This window comes from Larimichthys crocea, chromosome VI, assembly GCF_000972845.2.
Source record: "Larimichthys crocea isolate SSNF chromosome VI, L_crocea_2.0, whole genome shotgun sequence".
NCBI lineage: Eukaryota > Metazoa > Chordata > Actinopteri > Sciaenidae > Larimichthys > Larimichthys crocea.
The window spans coordinates 11,487,791-11,505,027 of NC_040016.1; the positions used below are offsets into that span (position 1 = coordinate 11,487,791).

General features: G+C 39.0%; 1 protein-coding gene across 1 annotated transcript in view; it reads right to left on the bottom strand.

The window, feature by feature from the left end:
- ca16b (carbonic anhydrase XVI b) overlaps nucleotides 1-17,237 on the bottom strand; it is a 92,368-nt gene that overhangs the window by 70,597 nt on the left and 4,534 nt on the right. The gene's annotated exons all lie outside the window — the stretch shown is intronic.

A 17,237-nucleotide genomic window follows, 5' to 3' on the forward strand; every position in this document is an offset into this window, starting at 1 on the left:
AAAACATATGCAACATGTCGGTAACGTTGGTGAAAGATCTATAAATAATAATTTGATGAAAACAAAGTGCAGTCTCCTGAGAGATTAATTCGTGTTTTGTAGAGATTGATGAGATTTACGTACGATGCCAGTTTTTAGTGTCAGTGCAGAAGAAAGTGTGTCCTTAACGCAGCTTAGCAAAAATGTGAAGGTATGAAGGTCGGGGGTGATGGATGGGTGTGTAACGTGTCCAACTTTGGCACTGCAGACTCCGTTCATCCTCTGTCTCCTAGAGCTGGGCAATAACTCAATATTATCTTTTATCAGCTACCAAAATGAGTTCCCTAATGTCCTGTTTTAAATGTGTTTGATGTGATGCCTAATCGTGGAACAGAGATCGTTACAGTCAACATTAACTTGCATGTTTTATTTGCAATTTGGGTAATTCATTTGCCTTCTTGTGATATGCAGTACACTGATTTTGAAATAATCATGTCATAAAACTATAATTTATGGAATACTCTTAAAATAATGAGTTAAAGCACATGACCTAGTGCAATCATCTCATGTCCGACCTTTCCCAAACCTCTTGGGAATGGTCTTGGCTGAGCTCTTGACGATATGCATTCCTACAAAAGCTGCACATGAAAACTTACTGTTTTGTTGTTGTTTTTTTGTTTTTTTTAAAAAGGCATTGAAACCTTTTATTGAAAATCCATGGTTTCATTTAATGTTCTGTTTTGCAAATGGGCTGAAAACACAGCACTTACATACATAAATGAAATAAAATATAATTTAAAAAGAAACTATATGTGCACAAAATTGCAGATTATAAATAAAAGTACCTCTATACTTCAGTTTAATAGAAACACTCAGTCAAATTGTCTCAAATCTTGTCCCAAATTACAGCTGTTGCAGCTCGTCTCAGGAGGGACTGTATCTCCGGGTGGTGACAGTGACAGAAACCCACTTTAACAAGGATCACTTTTACCTAGTATCTTCGGGTCTCCCTTCCAGTCTGGCTATTCTGACAAATTTCTTCCGAGCCTCACAAACCGAACTGGTGAAAATAGAAGCAACTGTGTGAATCCCCTTGTTTTCGGCCTAGGTGCCATCATTTTTACACAATGCCTTAATGGGCAGTAATGATCATCACCATCAGGGTTCTGCACAAAACAAAAAGGAGCTTTTCCTGCAGTCTCTATGATCCTCCATTCCCTCTTACACCGACAATCAAATTATTTACAGCACTAGCCTAGGAAAGAGAAAAAAGAATTGACTGGTCAATATGTCTGCAATATATGCACAGATACAGCCTTATAATGCCTCAGCAGCTTCCCTGCTATGCTCCTATGTGAAAACCTAATTTCATGAATTGCAGACAGCCTATGTTTCGTGGAGAGTAGACAATCAGTCCCATGTCTCCTAGGCAAAATGTCTCTTTAGCTTCCGGGGCCAACTGCCTGAAAGAAATCAAACATTGTCAACAGAATTACAGCGAACGCTAGAGGCACAAATTGTCCTTAACCACACACACACTCTCGAGAGCATGTATAGTCTCAGACTTGCAATAATCAAACTCATTGGGGAAAATATGCCCTTGCGAAGGATGCAGCCTGTGCCGTGCAGAAGAGTAAATGTCTGGCTCCATTGTCAATCAGATGCGTAAGCAAAACAGGTGAGAGTTTTGTGTTGCTTTAAGCAGTCGAAACCCACAGTGGCATTCAAAGCCTGGAGATGCGTTGGCTAATATTGGTTCCCTGTTGCTGGAAGGATGCAAACAATTGAGTAAGCAGATCGTTTTTGTGTAAAAAAAAAAGGGAATGGCAGGAAATACTAAATCAAAAGCAGAGATGACAATCTGACAGACTCGAGATGGAGACAGAAATCAGTGTTCCTTCGCTGCAATGCCGTTTTTTGAATCCATTTAGATTTACTGGAGTTCTTTGTACAACTGGTTACACATTGTACCCAATACTGCAGTCACTGTTTTAAAACTCCTCACACAGTTGCTTTTACAAACATGCCGCTTGGCACAAACAGTTAATATCGCATCCAAAATGTACCAAAAACCACCAGGACAGTCTGTTCGCGAGTGCCTCAGCATCGGTTTGTTCAACACAACATTAGCAAAAGGGCTCTATAAACACCAAGCAGAGAGAAAGCGACAACCATAATATTTATGAATTACACAGGATTATCTACCAAGGATACCAACCTACCAGGATTTTTCTCAGAAGATTAACATGTACGTGCAATGCGGCATCGTAACATAGTAACCATGACAACTGCTGTATATCACAATTATTAACGTTCTTGTGAGGTTAAAAGGTAACTTCAGGACGACAGCAGAACTCACTGAAGTCGAATCACCTTTCGAGAGCCAGTTCTATTGGCTTCATCAGCATCTTCACACATTATACACACACACACACACACACACACACACACACACACACCTCCAACCACTTAAGACGAGCTCAGCTCTTACTAATAGTTGCATCATTACTGAGGATTAATTAAACTAAGCACTACATCAAGCCAAGTCTTTTCTTGCACTTAAAAGTCAGCTCACTGCTGTCTCCAAAACTATGAACTATGAAACTAAATACGAGCCACTCGCACAGTGTTTTCCAGATCAAATTCACTGCTTGGAGGGAAGGTCACAGAGGCTACAGTAAAGTAATAAATAGCTGCTTTGTTTTAATCACATGTATCAGTTCACTTTAGGGGAAACCGCCACGGGTTAACATAAAGCGTGACAACAGACAAGGGGTGGGGGGGAGAGTCTCTGTGGCAGAGACATGGAGCATATTTGGAGGCAGGTTGTGAAACAGGAGGGCTACACCATCTTTGATCAGAGAGCATGGGAGACAGCACCATGTCAACAGTTTACACTCATCCATGTCAGCCGTCCCCTGTGGGCAAAGGATTAAAGCCACAGCATCTCCGATAGAGCAGAGCAGACAACACAGTCTGTGCCGGGCCTGAAGGAGGATGACGAGAGCCGTGCAGCACTCAAAAACGTTCAGAAATCTTAAATCTAGAAACCACACGAGTGAATAGCAAATATGTAGGTTAAAGCAGTAATTTCAATGAGATGTTCTATAAGGAGAGTTTGGCTTAAAAAGGTGTTTCTACATTAAAGCATTTTCTTCATTTCTTCATCCAAGTGTGTTTTTAGGAACCTCTGTGGATATACAAAAAAAAAAATACAAAAAAAAACACAACACCTACAGAACAACAACTTGTACAACGTCGAGGCATAGAAAATCATTTCCCCTTCTTTCATTGCCCCAAGGGCAGTTAAATCATCTGCACCGCCATTAAGCCGTGCTATGTGTTCCATAATATCACACTCAACAACAAGCCTAGAACCCCTGAGAGCCCTTGAAAAACAGCAGCCTAACAACAACCACAGGAGCGTTTAACTCACATTAGTCACCGGGGGCCAGAAAAAAAGAAAAAAAAAAAGTATCAATCTCATCACCAATGGAAGCGTCAGGTATGTGAAAGACAGCTGGACTGGCACATCCATGTCACCGGAAGGATTATTTGGGGATGGATTAAGCTATTAAATGCATTCTGAGCTGCAATGTCCATATAATATGGGTAAACAAATAGTGTTAGTGTGAGATAGTTCATGTGAGGAGGTGAATTCTGCTATCTGTAAGTGAAAATACACAGAAGAAGTAAGTGTGTCCTCAAAGCAGCTTAACAAAATGTGAGGGTATGAAGGTCGGGGGTGGGTGATTGATGGGTGTGTAATGGGCCCAACTTTGGCACTGGCAGACTGGGGTTCATCCCTTGTCCTCCAGGGCTGGGCAATAACTCAATATTATCTTTTATCAGCTACCAAAATGAGTCTTTAAGGTCCTGTTTTAAATGTGTTTGATGTCAGGCATAACTGTGGAACGGAGGTCATCGCAATGGACATCAGTTTACATGTTTTGTTTGCATTTCTGCTAATTAATTTGCCTTGTTGTCATGTACAGTTGATGGAAAAATAGAATTATGGAAATATGCTATGGAAACAGTGCGTCCCAAGTTGCAAAGTGAATGTACGTCGAGCAAACAAGGAGTGGCAGAGTGAGATGATCTACGTGAGGTGGTGAGTTCTACTACCTTTAAGTTGAAATTACACACGTGACATATTGTTAAGTTGTTATAGGCTCACTATCGGAGGACAGTAGAGTTTTCTTTTGTTCTTTCTTTCTACAGCCTGCATAATGACTTAACATAGTTGATTCCAGCTTCATTAAGCGTGACGTGGGACCAAAAATACATCAAATAAAATAAATCAAAATATTTTTAGATTGCCGTCTTAAAATAGTATTAGTACTGCTTAGTCTAACGATTCCCACTAACAAATGTGATCCGTGCAAAATGGGACATAACTCACAACAAAGGAAAAGTGCATCATACGGCAATAGGTGGCTAATTGCTAATAAAATGCTGAAAATGGAAAATAGAACACTGGAAATAAAACACTTGGCCTGAAAAGTAGAACAATAGACCTGTTTTTCTTCATCATATCTACTTTGTTTTGAATAACTAGCAAAGCCACATGTGCAGAGGACAGTTGGAGGTACAAATCTGAGGCTCTTCTGCTGATTGCGAGTTCACTTCAACCTTCAGGCTCTCCATAGATCACTATACTGCCAAGTCATACACGGGGAGCCATCAATTAATCTTTTATCTTTAACCGTCCGCAGACAGCATTTGGCTTTAGAGAGGATAAAGCTGCCGATATTCTGTATTGTGTTATCGTCAACAAATCCCATGAAAAGACCAAAACCAACAATGCGTTAATGTGTCCCTCAGTGCTTTCAGACTTCCCCTATTCAGAAATATATAAACACAACATCACTCAATAACAGGAGCAAACAGTGTTAAGAACTATTTTCAGCCACGAATGCTGGTGTGTAATTATTGGAGCATAATGTGTATGTGGGACTCGTTAAAAACTACAAAGCCAGTGTTAATGGTAATGAAGGGACATGTCACAAAGGAACAACAGTGTGCCAAAAAAAATTGAGATCTATGGCTCAGAGGAATAAGATATATAAGGCTTAGGATCAATCCATTGTTGGATTTGTTCACCGTCAATAAATTATAGAATGTCAACAGACTTATCTTTTAAAAAACAAGGGGATAATAAATGTATTTTCCTGTGTTTTATACTCTGTAACCTTTAAAACTGGAGAACTACAACACAAGAGTGGAACCGCTGAAATCCCTATTAGCCACACACACACACACACACACACACACACACACACACACACAACGCTGGTGTTACTTTTTGTTGCTAAAAGCCATTATCACCCAGAAAAGTTCAGTATATTTAAACTTAATTATCAAGAGAAAAGCAAACATCACTCACTTGCACCCTTTCAGCAACATATTACGTGTCCTGACACTACTTCACTAGTCGACCAGATGCTCAAAAGAGAAAAAAAAAGAAAGAAAAGAGAAAGAAAAAAAAAAAAAACACACAAAATGTGAAAAATAACTCAGCAACACTAACTTCCTCGAACGAGTATGCATTTTAATAAACGTGTTTCACCGCATCACTTTCGTACGCCTAATGAAAGCAATGTGGCAGAATGTGGGAACGGGTAAAATGAATAGTTTTCCGACACGTCAGTCAGCGTTTTCATCTTTCACATTCCCCTCCAAGCGCCGGCCTGCTTTACATTCATAGTTACATACGCAGACATTTCCGCTGTAGTCGTTGAGGGAGAGGGAAACTCGTTCACTCAAGCCATCCCCATTTTTTTTTTCAGCTTGTCCCCTAATTAGAGGGAGGGAGAAAGGATATCATTAAATGTACTAATTAGACAAACTACAGTATAAACAACTCAAACATTATTCTGTCACGCTAAACAGAAGCGAGCCGCGTTTCTCACAGGCATGATGAGTGTAAAAGGGCAGACTCTTGATGGAGAATTGCTATGTATATAAGGAACAAATGTGCATACTGGGGGTGACAGCTGCTGTTGTGTGCAATCTTATCTATGATTCATGGAGTCAACTATCAAACGTAAGGACCATCGGTGTAGCTTTTGGAGAAATGACACGTGTTTTTAAGACAAACACACCGTCCAAATGGGCTTCTTTCATTTCAAAATGCCAAATATCTGACTCAGTTTGTAGTGTGTGGACCTGTACATGGTTACCAGTACAAGCCGGGGTGGTAAAACAAGGTCGGGGGTCCGTCTGTGAAGTAGAGCAGTGTAGAAAGGGGGTAAACGGAGCTTGATCTCGAGAGCGCATGTGTTTTTCATTCCTCGGGAAGTGGGCGACGTGGCTAAGATATCCCCGGAAGTGTTCCAGTCACACCAAGAAACCTCGGGAACAAGAGAACTGCCAAGATCAGCCAAAGACGACACGACACAGAAAGGAAGCAGGGGCTAAGAAAAAATAAAAAAAATCAAGCTCAGAAATAACAAAACAACTACTCCAATCCCACTGCAGATATTTAGGCCTACACAGCTAAAAAAGCAAACAAGCTGTTTCAGCAAACAAAGCATCAGCACTCTTGGGCCAAAGAAATATAGTCATATTACAGTAAAATTAAGCCCATTATTTCAGAGCTAACATTATTTCTTGACTGACTCAATGAGAAATAGAAGTAAAAAAAAAAATTCCAAAAAGTAATTTAAAAATTTCCCTTGACACATTTTTGCGTGTATGAGCATGCCTCTGTGCGTGTCAAGACCTGTCTGGCTTTTTGTTCATCATGTTAATTGACAGGAAGTGCTACCGCACATTGAGATGAGATGTTTTTGTCAATGCCATGCGGGGCGCTGAAAGCCTAAAATACAACTTCATAGTGAGATATAGAGACTGTAGAAACAGGAGAAATGACAAAAAAACTCAAACCCAACTTTTAAATAAAGTCCAAAATTCTGACAAAAAAAAAAAAACATTTGTGCAACACGCGTAGGCATTGTGTTCAATACGGCCTTGGTCCTCCTCCCAAACAGAAAACATTTCTGTTTGTGTTTCATTAAAGGAACTCGAACAACAAAGCAAGCAGAATAGAAGGAAGTGCAAAGGAGGCATACTAGACATTTTCATTATGCAACACTTGCTCTGCAGTCTTTTTTCCCTTCCCTAAACTTATCAGTTGAGAAGTGGATAAGGCTATATCATTATAATCAAATCCAAGTTTGCCAGAAACTTACAACCCACTCTCAGTCCAGACACCTGCATCCCCTGCAGTTTTCTTCCCCTATATTGTGAAGATCCGCATTATCCCTATAATATTACAGAAGTCAGGAGGTGATGAGGCCTGAGCAGTGCAATGCGTCATGTGTTACTGTTCTTCAACCTTTTACTACAAGGAATAAGTGAGAAACACAGTACATCAAATGTCAGACTTTGATAGAGCATGTGGGCGAAAAGGTCTAGATGAAAGTCTCCAGTGTACTCGGCTCTTCCTTCAATAGAAAAAGAAAGAAAAGGAGAAAAAAAAATAATAATACACATCCTGGCATTTATTCTCTATTCATAAGAAGCTCGTGAAGAACTATTGTTCTATTGTCTGAGCAAAAGTAATTCTTTTATGAATTAAAACAGCGGGACACTTCCTGTGGAGAGGTCAGTGTTAAACACAGCCACTCACACACAGAGGCTGAAGTTACAGAAAACGGCAACACTGAAAATTCAACTGCGAGTCTCAATCGTGTCAATCAGCTGTCGGGCGTGCTTCTAGGATAATGCTGGTACGGTGAATTAAGTGCATTAAATGGCTACCGCGCTCACTGATTGAGTGCATCGGGGACGCTGATGAAAACCATTAACAGGATTAAACAAATTCAGGACTTGTGACCCCTTTACTATACCACCTATAGCTTGTTCCATTCCCATGGCCGACTACAATAAACAATCCTTAAACGTGTCTCCACACACTGGCATGGCTGTACACAGCAGCTAAGACGGTGTCAGGAAAATTTACTGTGTAAAGTGAGGTTTTCAATTTTCAATATGTGGCAATTGGATCCCTTAAGTGCCGAGAGCTTATGAGGTCATTCCTCAGGACACAGCCACGCATGAATTGTCTAGTTATTGATTCTGAAATAAATTCTGCTGCCTCTGGTGGATACATTACACTCCTCACACATTACTGGTGTTCATGAATGGCGATGTTGATTACTGGCAATGTAAATGGGTGCTTCTAACTCAACAGGTAGAATATGATAGGGATACCGCCATGACAGTGATTTCATCACAGCTTGGGTACAGGCTGAGAGTGTATTATTGTCGCAGCCACAGTATAGTGATTTAGAGAAAAAGCATCTAGAAAATAGCAGTTGTAAAATACCACTATAATAAAGCTGCAGATCTGAGGAAATGTGTGAAGTCAAATACCTTTAGAAATGTGATTTGGGTGAAAATATCTGCTTGGTGCTGTTGAAAAATACCTAACCTGCAGCTCACTGGCCAAATGACTCAATGTTATCCATAAATAATACCACTGCACTACGACTTAGCATGCATCTCTTCCAAACAGGCTCTTCATGACTGCCCGGGGCCATACAAGCAGTCAGACCTCCTCCCGTACTCTTTAAATGCTTTTTGATGTTGGGCTCCAATCAATATTTGAAGGCTGAATTTAGAAACGATAGATAAAACCGTGAAAAGCAATGCACTTGATACCTACTGTATGCGGTTCATTATTCCTTCAATTACTTTACAAAGAAACAACACGTAGGTGAGATACAGTTCTACTTCATTAAAAAAGACAAAAAAACGTCTGTAGCACACAGATTAAGAAGAAGAAAGTACAAGATACAGGATAAAAAACAGGATACTGATTCACATGACTTCTACAGTATGAACTGTATACTAGCAGTTTGTCATAATGTCTCAAATGACTTTTTTTTAACCTTTATTTTGAAATGAAATGTAAGTTTAAGTATTCTTCATTTTCGTGCTGAATTAATTACCCATCAGGTTATTAATCACATCGCCCCAAAAATAGCATGCTAAAATGTAATCATGAGATCAAGAAAATGAAACAATCTCTTTTTTTCACATTAAGATACTGTCAGTCTCCTGCAGTTCCCCTCATCCCCACTGTTACTTTTTTTGCAAGTAAAATCACGGCATTTGTTTCCAACTGTTCAAACTGATTAATTTTGCTCTAAATTCAAATCATGACTTTCTAAAGGCGAGTAAAATTAAAAAAACACCCTTGCAATCACCCATATAATTAACATTAGTAGTAAAATTACTGAAGTCTGACAGTCTCATGATCAGTTCCCTCAAAATCTAATAAATCCATCCTGTATACTTTATATACAAAACAGTGTAAAAGGACAGAAATGTCACACTCAAAATGATGGATAAGTGAAGTTTCATAGCTGTGGTCCAAACATGCTCCTACTGATTTACTTTAGAGGTACTGCGATGCAACAAAAAAAAAAAATATTGGCAAATCATAATAAGATGGCCTCTAATTAGCCATATGGGATTACAAGGCTATAACAGTGACCATCAACTATGCCAACATATAACTCATGACAAACGGTGGACATCTGCTCAGACCACGGCTCCTCGACACTCACGCTCTTGTTTGGCCTTGCTTACATACACGGCTGCCTGGTGGTCATCTGTTACAATATGAAAGTGTATCCCGTTGTGGTCAATCAACAGTAGATTTATATCAATAGTCACCCACACAACATCTTCACAACACATCAAAAGTTACCGAAGCCACCTTGGCACTGATTTCTTCACCTACATGTAGTCAAACCTGCACCAACAACAAATCCAAGGCTAAAAGAACATGAGATCTAATGCACCCGAGAGCAGGAGCAAACAAATGCTGAAAAACAGCATTCAATTGAGCAGTACTTGGCTGTGACTCAAGGTAATGATTCTAATCAAGCAGAAACAACACAACTGAGTGTTGAAGCCAATGTGCATTTAACTGCAGTTCTTATGGCCCTGATAAATGCAGGACTGTATTTCCAGATTCTTGGATCCCAGCTTCTCAAATATGAGAATTTGTTGTTTTCCTTGGTTCGATATCACTTTAAACTGAATACCTTTTTTGTTTAGTGCGAAGCAATCTGAAGACCTTGGGCTGTGGGCTCTCAGATTTTCACTATTTAACAGTTTATAGTAAAATCGCAAATGCTATGGACATATTTTCCTACGGTATATCATTCTAATCCAAGGCAACTTTTTATGTTAATGTTTTCCGTCTTCTTCATCTTAGAAAAACAACTTGTCATCATTGGCATTTAAAAAAATGTGATATTATACTGGGCAGTTGTTTGTGTTGGGTATTAAAAGATCAGAGAGATATTCACACTGCCTACTCAAATAACTGAATTTAGACATTTTTAATTCAATAACAAATACTTGGATATGCTTTACCATGAGCAACAACAGTAAAGAAGTCACTGCTATTTTCCATCTGTTGACTGAAATTTCTTCTACTTTGGCAAATGAAAATTTCAAATACAGCACTTATGGAAACACTGGCATCCTACATACCTAAACTAGTTCCAGTCACGATTAAGGGCCAAGTGCCTTTTCCACCTTTTTTATACCGTTGTTCATGTGGGCCTGACCTGACCTGTCTAGAGGTTAATTGATCATAACAGAGTAATGATGAACCTCTTATTACACTCTTCAAATGACAGACACGCTGGAATGAGCCTTTGAATCCTGACCTTTGCAAAAAAAGGACAGAATTTTCTCCTAGAAGTCTGGCGCTGCAACTAACTTACTTTCTTGATCGATTTATCTTCAAACTTGTCTATGTATAAAATAACAGAAAATTGTGGAAAATGCCCGTCACAATTTTCAGCAGTTCAAGGTGATGTCTTCAAATATCTTGTTTGAAGACATAATAGTCCCAAAACACAAAAATAGTTGGTTTATTACCATGACAAAGAGCAAACATCAAAACCTGACATCTGAGAAGTTGGAACGAGTGAAAGCCTCTTCAGTTTAAAGAAAAGGACAAAAGGACTAAGGTTGTATCTACTGTGATCTTAAGACATGGGAATAATGGATCACGGCAAAATGGTGAATAGTGCTAAGTTGAGTGCCCTTAACACTGTTCTCTGAAATCTCTTTAAACCAAATAAAGAAAAAAAAAACCCACTATAATCCATCCATTGACAGGGCAATCATAATATTCATAGGATTCATCTCAAAGCAACAACTTAAGATGTCATTCAATAATGTCAGGAACGCTGCCATGAAGCCTATTCAGAGCATTTCACTCTCAACATTGCAGCAAGTCTGAGGTTGTTTCGTGGTTGCTAGCTCCCACCTGCCTCACGTTGGCTGTTGAGTGTGGGGACAGATGATCTCTGGAATCCCTGAGTGATTACTGGTTACCTGGGGATGGGTCTCCACTGCTGCGGTAAACACTTGTGTGTTGTGAGGTTTGGATTAACAGTGACAACAACACGCAGCAGCTGTCACACCTTCAGCTCACACCAAGAGTCTGACAGATAAGCAGCAATTTGTATGGAGACGCTGCTAAAAATTACCCAGGAGTCAACTGGAAGGTTTTTTAGTTTTTGTTTTTCAAATGTTCGACTGTTGACCGCGACTGTCGTACAAATTCTTTAACGTCTACCAGATATGAGAGTTGTCTTTTTTGAGGAAGCGTAAAACAATGTCTTTCTGAAATATGAAAGTGTCAAAAGGAAAAGGCCGTGGTATTCAAATCCCTTGTTAATTAGGGTTTCACTAGCAGGAGGGTTTGAATGTTTGTGTTACATTTGCATTCCCCAAAGGGGAACATGTCAACAGGATCGATAGGGTAGTCTCTAAACTCCTGTTCTGCCTCCAAAAAACTAACTAACTCAGCACATCTTCTCCCTTGGAATTCTCTGAAATTAACTAACACCAGATTTTCACACTAGCTGCCTCTGTCATTTTTTCAATACCAGAGATTCCCCTAAAAACAGTCAACAGTAGGCATTCAGATACAATATATTAACCACCTGAAAAACGCCTAAAACCACCAGAAATATGTTGCTGTCTTTATAGTAACGTGGTTAAATCACAACGACCCCTTCCATTGTTGTTTCAGAGCTTTGTCTAGAAATAGAAAAAAAAAAAAGCTCCCATAGAGACTGAAGACAGAGTCGAAGTGTGTGAGAGAAACAAACAGAACATCAATCTCATTTTAAACCCAAAGGAAAAAGCCTGGGGACTGATCTTTCAGGGTGTTAACTTAGGGAGCGAGGGGGGAGAGAACGCATCTGACAAGAAATTAATGAAATGGGTTTTAGCACTGGAGTGGAAAAGTGGGTGTCGCTTCAGTCGGTCAAATTTTATTTGATTACAACTATTCCTCTTTATTTACCACTTATGTCATGCAATCGTGATGAACGAGTCGTGATTATCAAGTTTGATATGTGGTATAATTTTAGTCTGTCATATGCTTAGTGTTTATCCCATAACAAACAATACATCAAACTATGATGCGACATGTCAAAGCAACCTGCTTATCATACGTCCTGATGATCTTCCAGGCGGTAAAATTTGTCAATGCTTCCGTCTACTGATCGATTGACTGATGTTTTTTTTAGCCTTCAACTATCTCACTCACTACTGCATGACTTTCTAATTTTGGTGTCTGAAAGCTACTTAAAAATCACTGCTAAGTTTGATTTCCCATTTGGAAAGATGACAACATTTAAAGAAATCTTTTGGGTATTACGCTGATGACGGCAACAGCTGTTTTCTCCCCTTGGCAAAGACTTCCTACAGTTAAAAACTTTCTAAAAAGGTAGAAATTGATTTTACTGTAGTCTAAACTGAAAAGTGAGCTCACTTTTTAATGTAAAATGATCAACAGCCAAACTGGAAATTAGAGAGCTCGACCCAAGGATAACTAAACCTTCATCTATTGTGTCAATTCTCCTGACTGACGGGTATAAACGGATGCTGGTGAAACACAAATGTAATGATACTCGGAAATAATTCACAGTGTTTGATGATTTTGGTTAGCGTATGAAAAAGAATGTGTTTTAATAAACTGAGATTCAGTTTTATTCTTTTCTGGAAATGTGCAGATCATATTCTACTTTTGTGGGTGAATTTACTATGTTTCTGTGTATTCATTTCATCAGTATAGAATTTATAGTTTAGTAGAAAAGCTGATGAATCATTTGGTCACTTATCACAGATATATCAGTGCTGGCACAGGTCGGCTTATGTAACAAGAAACTGGAGGACGGAATTTCTAAAAGACTTGTTTGCAGTAATGTAGAAAATGGTATTACATAGCGAGCTTCATATTTTCTGTCACAGTCAGACATAGTGTCATCAGATTTTTTTTCTCAAATCTCAAATATTGATATCGGCCTTCAAAAATCCAACAGTCAAACAGCGCTATGCAAAAGCAACAATTATGTCGAAAGAAATCTTTTACAGGATTTTAAATAATCAATAGGTTTGAAAGCAGCCCACTAAAAAGACATAACAATGCTGTTCAAACATCCAGTTGCATAACACAATGTCCTCGGGTGCTTTTTTTTTTTTTGTGCAAAACAGCAGCCAGTGCCAATGATCCAAGGGCTGTCAGGTTTGCATGGCATCGTTTCAATTTCATTTAAGCATTCTGTGGCTGTTGTTCCATTTAAACAAAACACTTGACACTCCTGACAGTGATAACTACTGTACACAGAAGTTACAACCATAGACTTGTGATGAACAGCATTTTATATAGAAAAGACTGCATTTTAAGCTTAAAGTGACCTGGGACCAGAAGTACACAGGTATATTTCAGGTGTTTCTATAGCTGCTCAAAATGAAAAATATACGTTATGCAAATGTGAGTAGAAAAAAAAAAAAAAAGAGTCCTTTGAGCTTGATACATGCACAGCCTATAATCCTATATTTCCAGTCATTGTCGCCATAATTCACAACATGGAAAATGAGCCTTGTGGATGGGGTAGCCTACTTTTCAATTTGTTTTTCCTCGCCTCTGTAAAAGACGATCTTGAATGTAGCCCACAAATTAAAAAAAAACACAATGAGCACAAAGCAAACACATGCTCTGTTGACCCACAATAACACAATGCAGGAAAAGGGAGCCTGAAGGTTCCATTGTCTCCAGTCTCCGCAGGCAACGTTGACTGACAGTTCAGCTGTAAGTAAAGCTGACACGGTATCACATCGCAGCAAGACTGTTTAAAGGGGAAAGAGGACGTGGTGACTGAAGGACACAGGACATTTATTGATATGGCCAAGTCCTTGAGTGCAGCACTATATGTCCTTCAGTGACAGTGCCTTATTGCCTGGACATTAATCACTATTGTCACGAAGCACAAGAATTAAGTGCACTCAATTCCCCAACAGCATTTTTCCTCCCTTGTTTCAACCATCCTCTGCGAATCCGGTTTGTGAATGTGTGTGTGTGTGTGTGTGTGTGTGTGTGTGTGTGTGTGTGTGTGTGTGTGTGTGTGTGTGCGTGCATGTTTTGAGCTGTATGTTGCTAGGACAGATGAAATGATTTAGTCTGAAGTGTCTATGAGTCATTCTAAATGATTAAAATGCTGCTGTGACCAGCTTGGAGTATCTTGGCTGAAACACTGAGCGAACTCAACCATACACGCCGAGTAACGAAGTGATGACTGATTGCCTTGATTAACATAAGTTAGACAAATAAACTGTTTAATCACAATTAACGTCAAATAACTATAATTATCTTGTGAAATAAAGCGCTGTTCTCATTATGTTGAGTTCATATGAACTGCCTGAAATATTCCACTTCGATATATATTAATGCCCAGAGAGGACGACCTCGCCCGCAATGTCCGCTGGTCGTTCCGGTTCAGTTGCGGCTCCTGGAAACCGGACGCTGCGAGTGTGCCCATTTGCACCAGATGTGTGAACAGACCATCTCAGTGGTGACTCTTTACTTTCTGCTTAGCTATTTTTACCCACTGGGTCTATTATATACACATATATATTTTGCCAGAGCAGTTCACTTCTCTTGAGCGTGTTCACTTGTGAATAAGTATAAAATTTAACGACGATTTATTGCAGATTTGTTTGTTATTGGCTTGATCTTTATGTACGTATAGCTATAACTATCTTTTCTTGTTTGTTAATGTCTCCTATAACTGGGAAGCAGGACATCATCTGCTGTGGTTTAAAAAAAAAAGATTGCATGCTGTAGTACAGTTAATTAAAATTAGCGGAGAAATGCCACACAGTACCACAGCGCTCAAATGAGCTGCAAATATGTATATGACATGTTAGTAAAACAAAACTAATAGGTATTGTAAATGGAGAGTGTCATGAGATATCATTTGTTATGATTTGGCACTACATAAATAAACCTGAATTTAATTGAATTTTACAAGGACATCTGCATTCTGCTCGCACGCCCACAAACACACACAAGCATGCAGGTGACATGATACACTTCCTGCTGCCGATCTCACGTTATTCTGCTAATCAACAGCAACACAAGGCAGGAAAGAAAAATATCTTCTGTCATGTTTTTAGCTTGTTGTATGCTCGCACTGGAAAATTAAAAAAAAAAACTATCATTTAAACAGATTATTCATACTATAGAAAATCTGTGGGGGATTTTTTTATGTGGTTTTGTTGGATACTATTATGCTGTGATTCATGTGAAGAGCAGCAACCTCGTGGCTGTGAGTTGAAGCCAACGCAGAAGTGCCAAAAACTGCAGTTCCTCGAGCAGCCACCTGAGGCTGACTACTGATGGAAACTAAACACCAAGAATTGGTTGACCATTTCTCAAAATGGTTACCAATGGCAACCTGGCAACTATTACTATTGAACCATGACAGCTGAAAAACTTTTAAACTTAATGGTGGTGCCATTGCTCTGAAGCCAGGCAGAGAAAAATTACTACAAACAGTGAAGTAGAGTGATTTCTTGCAGTAACTGCTACAGCTATAGTATTTCAATCTAGGACGGACGTACAGCAAGCATACCTTTTTAAATGCTCAACATGACCACACATTTTCAAATCAATGGCCTCGGGGCCAAAAATCAGGCAGAAAATGCTTTTTGGAAAATATGATTGAATAAATCATGCATTCAGAAAGTAACACAAGGTTGCGAATGTTTCCTTACACTTGCCTTGGCTACATCAGGGAAATTATGACCAATTTCTCAAACAGCATTAAAAGACATTCTGCAACAGCAGAACTGGACCAGAATAAAATTAGTTATACCCAACTACTAAGAAATCATTTCAGACCTGAAAATGGTTCCTAAGTGTTTCTGAAAGTTTTGCAGACTCTGAAAATACTGTTTACCTTTACTTTAAATTTCCTGGATTTAATGTAATTATCTTTTTTTAAACTGTGTTGTAGCATAGACAAAATTAACTTGAGGTTATCAGAAACAACAATATATGGAGGAAACCGTAGAATAATAAAAGGGTAGCTGTTTTTCTTAGACAATTTTTCTACAGAAGATCAATTTGAAGAAAACATTCTGGGGTGCTTTTCCCAAACCACAACAGTGGTTGCTAATAATATAATATTAACAGAACACCCTGTTGTCCAAAAACCAGACCACAGTCTCAAGTCGACACCATCATAGTTCAAACTGTGTAATTAATAACAAAATTGCACCGTTGGCTCATCCAGTCTAATTAGACAGAGAGATAAGCTCGTCATTAACGTTGAATGTAATAAGCGAAGGATGAGTATCGCTAGCAAAAAGGGATAAACAGCGAATTATCTGCACGAGTGAAAAGTGATTACAGTTGCAATGTTTCCCCATCGGACCATTTAGTGGGTGGCACGGGCAGCTGGTGGAGAGACAACAGATAACAGTGTGCCGAGACCATCCATGATCGAGACTGAGCATATGTTACTGATGCTATTTTTAAAACCGGGAGAAAGTTAGTTTTGAGATGTTCTGTCACTTCTGTACATACTGAACCAATTATCCAGAGGAGGTGAAGGAGGGGCTTGATGATAATGATGCTGTTGTCAACATCAGTGATGTCCAGACAGCTGGCATCCTGCTGGCACAGCAGTACATCAGGACCTCATTAATAATATATTTGTTCACTAATATTCTATTTGCAGTTGACACTGTTAGTGTTATTTGAAAGGGACATCCCTGTGTACACACAATTATGTTTGTAAAAAAAAAAAAAGAAGCAATTGTTTTTTTAAATTCTGGAAATCCTTGTTCACTGAAGTCATATTTTTAATGCTGCCAATTATTCCCTAGCCGTATCACCAGGCTTTATACTTTACTTTTTTTGTATA